The sequence below is a fragment of the Abramis brama genome (assembly GCF_963993115.1).
Source record: "Abramis brama genome assembly, chromosome: 21".
In the NCBI taxonomy this organism is placed as follows: Eukaryota; Metazoa; Chordata; class Actinopteri; order Cypriniformes; family Leuciscidae; genus Abramis; species Abramis brama.
The window spans coordinates 8,054,625-8,060,624 of NC_139983.1; the positions used below are offsets into that span (position 1 = coordinate 8,054,625).

Below are 6,000 nucleotides of genomic sequence, written 5' to 3' on the forward strand. Positions count from 1 at the left end.
GGATAGGTCAGATTATTGGCAGAGGTCATTTTACACCAGTGAGGACATATTTTATGAATACAGGCAAATTTCAGATGTTTAATTTCAGATGTTTAAATGACAAAATACCATTTTTTCAACCGAGCGAATCTGCACATGAGAGGCCTTCAGAAGTCATAACTTCAGTGGTCAACGGTTTAGGCCAGTTGGCGAATGTGTAAAAATCAAATACTGTATTACACTTTTTCAAAGGATAATCTAGCTTTAAAGTTAGAATAAAAAGTAAAAAACCAAACATATCTTCATACCTGTTGTGTTCTGACACAAGGCCATTAACTTGTTCTTTTTGTTTTATAAATGTATTTTGCTTATTTCTACAAATATCAACCTGATACATATATGGACTGAATACACGATTAAACAAGATAATCATGCTACCAAATACGTTTTTAAGAAAAACAGTGTTTTAAAATACAACTAAACCATGATAACAGATGACAGTCGTACATAAATGCATGTTGATGACTAAGTTTCAGGCAACCACGCAATGTTCGAGAAATCTAATATTGGTGTAATCTTTGCGAGGTCTCACTCACAACGCACAACGTTGTGTTGGGTGATCCAGGCATACCTTTACTAAAATAAAATATTATGGAAGTAATTTTTAAACTGTAATTATACCATATTTTATATATTAATATTATGGCTTCATGATGATTTAAAGTTTTTTGTCTGTTTGTTATTAACTAATACCTTTATCTTTTAACCAACACTTCAACATCCAGCACAAAATTAAAGAGATGTATGAGCTAAGGATGTTCTCTGACCACAAATAAACAGATCTACAATATACAGTTAGATATTCTCCTACTTAGTATGTGTGTAAATAGTTGTGCTTAATCCTTTGGGTGTATTTTTACACACCCTATGGACTAGCTTTAAAACATAATCTTTATACAGGAATCACACATGTCCTTACAATCCATGTAAGATTCAAAAGACCAAATCACTAAGAAAAGAGCCATTTATAATAAATACACAAAAGTTTCCACATGATGGTTTTATTACTCCGCTAGATTTAGTCATCTTGTTCAGATAGCACAACGCTGTTTCACATGTTGTATGTTGGACTGTATGTGTTTTTGGTGAAGACGTTTCTTTGAGAGCTGTCTATAGAAATAAATGACAATTAAGAATTTAAGTGATAGTCTTTCTGTCTGACTAAATTGATACTTCATTTAGTGCAACTTTCCCTCTGTCTACGAATTACACAAAGTGCATGCTGTTTTACACTTAAACTATTACAACAGAATCACATCTGACTATTGCACTGAGAGAGGCATATTCATCCAAGCTCGAGGCTGTTAAACAAAGTTCGACACTTTGGTAAAACCTAAATTCTAGAGGTCAACTTAAAAGTTAAAAGTAAATGCATCATCATGAGCCATTTAAAACAAATACAGAAAAGCCACTATAGTGATCAGTTTTAGCGTTTGAATTGACATTTTACATATTACGCTGTTTACATCTTGTTTTTGTACAGTTTTTGCAAAAAGTATATAGTCACAGAGCGTGGTCAAACATGTTCATATAGGAATGTATGAAAAACATGAACAAATATTGCATAAAGAGAATTAAATGACGGTCCTTCTAGTATGAGAGTGTTTAAGACTAAACAAATCATATTTATTTTAGAACATCTTTCTGCTATGTCTACGAAGCATTGACGTGAAAGATGAGTATTACACTTCAAACTCGTCTAACTATTACACTTATTTTGTTATTATTACACAGTTATTTTGTGTGTGTCACTAAACAACATGGTTAAGCTAATGAATTACAGTTGTGGTATTTTTACGTAAAAGGAGGGAAAGGAATATTTAACATATAAAAATAAAAATATTTTAACCTATTGTCAATTTCAATTGTTAGATAAATCATCTAACAATCAACAGTTATATGTGAAACAATTAGAGTTGGTGTAAATTTGCACATCCAAAAACTGTTGTTACTTGGATGATAAATATCTTCACTTTATGATAGGAAAGTACGGACAGCGCCTTTGACCAATCCTCTACATACGGGGCACTTGCGCAGAGAAGACGCACATTCTTTGCACACAACTAGGTGACCACAGGGGATGAAGACAATGTTCACTTCCTTATCCATGCAAACTTTGCATGTGCGCTCCTCTTGAAGTCTTCTTAACTGTTCCTCCATAGGCAAGATCTTGACTCGGTGATGCAGCTTCATTTGTCTGGGCCATCAGTTTTCTTAGCAGGTAGACATCATTCTTCTTGATCCAGTTGCGGAAGACCTCTGCTGCTGCATTTCCTTTCGACAGGACTAACTCAATGAGCTGCCCTGTCTGCTGCTTGACTGTAGTGCAGTTACGAATAATGTCATACTCTTTCTGTGAGATGATGTTCTCCTCTAGAAGATGGTCCATTAAGCTCTGCACACTTTTTAGGTGCTGTGATATGACAAGATGATGTTTCTTAAGAAAAATAAAACCATCTGATGCCATTTCCTCAGCAAGAAGCTTTCGCTCCTCCTCTCTCTTCTCATCTTCTGCACTTAGTAAATCAGACACCAACTCTTGAACGGTTTTGTAATTTTCTCCACTTGCGAGAATTTTGCTTTGAACAGTTTGCTTCATCAGGCCACGCTCAAATCCCATCTCTAAAGCAGACTTCACCACAGGATTGTTCATCATCACTGCATCTTCTGAACGGTGGACTCCAGGACCCAGGTGTACAACAGGTGGATCAACAAATTCTCTTGAGTTGCTGTCTCCATTAGTCAATAGCTGTTCAAATAGTCTTGGAAATCTTGCTTGAATCTGATGAACAAACTCTTGGCCCTTTTCTTGCAACAGGTATTCACATCTTGGAAACCACTTGGCATGTTCTACCCATGGATCATCACCAGATTCCCAACATCTGAGTCCACCATCACAACAAAAGCACTTCACGTCATCATTACGACCAACATAGTAAAAACCAGCCTTAGCCAATTGGTCTGGTCGAACAGTTATTCTTGAGGGCCAGTTGACAAATGTGAGCAACCTTTCTTCACACTGTTGCATTGCCGAGTTAGATCTATTGGAAAGCCCGCCACCAGATAAAGGTACATTATCTGCACGGTCACCTCGAACGAAGCGGCAGTTGGGGTAATGCCTCTGGTGCTCTGATACTGCCCGATCTCCTGGTTCCCAGTTGCTAAGCTGGCCTCCACAACTGAAGCAAGCCACTCTGTCGCCCTGGCCAAGGTAGTAGAAAGCACTTTTGGCAAGCTTGGCTGGAGTTACTGTAGCAAGAGGCCAATTCTGAAAGGTGTCAAGGCGTTCCTGTTCCCGACGCATGTCAGGATTGTGACAAGCCGGAGGTCGCTGGCGAGACATATCCTGGTGAGACATATCCAGGTTTAAGTAACCCACCTGCTCCTCCATTTGGCCTGAAACGGATGCCGTGGTGGTCGATGTTACGGGTGTCGCAGGGGCGGAAAGCTGTAGGATGGCTACGTTGCGAAGCGGGGAAAAGGCAGAGTGAGAGGACGACAGGAGGTTTGCGGTGGGGGGCAAACTCTGGATGAAGATAAAAATGTGACCACAGGGCGTGTCCACTCAAGCCCTTCTCTCTGCTGGACATCCCATGACTAGTGTCTAGTCATCCATGACAGAACACATAATCTTATTAAATTTTTTTAATGAACTCCTGAACAGATAGAAGTAGGGGGTATGTGCTTCCTACCTCTATGATGCAGGAACCGATGCTAAGAACAAAATCGAATTTTGTTCAACACTACAAAATGTCCTTTCTTCTGTTCTGTTCTGTACACAGCAGGCAAATTAGTTGTATCATTTGAAAAATCACCACACATTTTTCAGAGACGCGATGTGCCTCTGTGGTCCGTGGCACAGCGCATCCAGGCATGGTATGGAAATGGTTGCCACCTCGGGAATACAGTAATTAAAATGCAGAAAAAAATGTAAAATCCTTTACAAGGATCTCTGAAATATTTTAAGGCAATATGATATATCTTTTAAATCATGTAGTATTTTTAATTATTCTAAATATTATTATTATGTATACTATTATAATACTATTTTTATGAGCTCAGACATTAACACAACAGAAATGTTTGTAATTTTTTATTTATTTATTTATTTTTATTTCAACATTATACTTTCGAGTATACATTGAAGTAGTGAAGAAAATGATAGACTGCCAAACCGGGGTTGTGTGCGAAGTCCTGAAATATTTATCAGGACAACAGCTCACCCCGCCCCGCTGGAGGGGTTGTCATCATGACGCCGTAAACTGCTGTATAGGATTACATATAATGCCACATTGAATCAGAAGTAGCGTCATGGAGAAGTTATGCATATGCCACCGGAGAGATGTCTATAATTACCCCAAAATATTTATATATATAAATATACATATATTTTTAAACATATTGTGACTAGCGTCCCGTCCGATCATCAGCGTCGCCCTGGAAACAAACGAGCCACAGCTGCACGTCCTCATCACGCCCCGATCGGCCTCAGCTGCGGCTCATCAACTGGCGTGCTTATAAGCACACATGGCACAAGAGTTGGGGGGAGAACCTCTGACTGAGAAAGTGGAACTAATGCTTCTCTCTATTCTCTCACAGACAGCAGCTGAAGCCGATCTCTCCCCACGAGCACTCAGACACGGACTTCACTGGCACAAGGATAAGAAGCACACCACTCACCGGCGCACCTACCCGTACTGTCTGCTTTCACCATTCACTCTGTTCAATAAACCCACCCTCCGGGGCTTTAATTTGAGCTCTCCTTGTTGTGTGACTCTTCACCCCGTGACAGTCTGGTGGAGAATGCGGGCAGAAGAGTGATTAAAAAAAAAAAAAAAAAAAAAAACTCATCGGTTTTTTCTTTGTGTTCTGGTTATGGCAGACGAGCGCTCCTCCCCCGAGATGGACCAACTTCTCCAACGGATCACCGAGGTCAGCATCCGCCAGCAGCAGATTGTTGAGCACCTCGCCACCCGGCAGGGCGAAACCGAACAGGAAGTCGTGGCCCTTCGTGCCGCCGCCGTCCAACACGCTCCGCCGCCGGACCCTCGCGTGCAAGCCGCCAGGTTATTACCTAAATTAACCCCTCACAATGATGTAGAGGCTGTAACGAATACGACTCTGGGTAAATATGAATTAGCTCAAGAATATGGGGAATCTTGGGAATATTAATATTTATGACTCATGGTCATAATTCATAAGTCGCATGTACATTTATTTTATCAATTATCGAGAATACCTTGTCCTGTAACTGGTTTGACCAACCTTTAACTCGGCCAGCGAGTAGATGTAAGGTCAGTACAGTTAAGAAGGGGTATTCACAAACTCCACTAAAGTTTAGGTTCTGGCCACGAACATTAAACTTTATTGAGTTTATTAATTAAAACTACTGAATGTAGTCTAATATCGAGCTTGTAGCTTAAGATCTTTTGTTTCATTGACTTTAGAATGGTGGGCTTTCAAATACAGAGACAGTGAAAAGTATTTATGAATTTTAATAAATGCAAAACTAGAGATTATATGAGTTACGAATATGAACGTACGTAAAAATACAAAACAATAAAACAAACACACATTTAACCAAACAAGAAAATACGTGATCAGGATAACATGAAATGAAAGAAAGAAATAAAAGAGAATAAAGAGAAGAGAAAAGTTAGTAATTATTACATACAGAAACCTAAGTTCGCGAGACAACCTGGAAAGCAGTTTTATCAACTCAATATACTTGCGATTTTGTCTTTTGTTCGGGTGATGCTGAAACTGGCAGGACAGCGCGGATGGTGTCCTGTTTCTGTTGCGTCTTCAGGTGCCGCGAAGTTTAAAGGCTCACTGGATGTAACTTTACCGAGAAAGTTCGTCTTCCGTGCGGAAGAGGCCAGAAATCTTGGTTTCTAAGGCAGCAGGCTTTTACATGGCACGGGGGTTTGTGTCCCAGAGGCCACGGCGAGGCCTGTTCAG

The 6,000-nt window shown here is 39.8% G+C and overlaps 1 pseudogene across 1 annotated transcript; it reads right to left on the bottom strand.

The window, feature by feature from the left end:
* Positions 1-2,013: 2,013 nt before the first annotated feature.
* LOC311071749 (putative inhibitor of apoptosis) lies at positions 2,014-3,580 on the bottom strand (annotated as a pseudogene). The gene has a single exon. The product of its transcript is annotated as a putative inhibitor of apoptosis (transcript).
* Between the last annotated feature and the right edge of the window lie 2,420 nt (positions 3,581-6,000).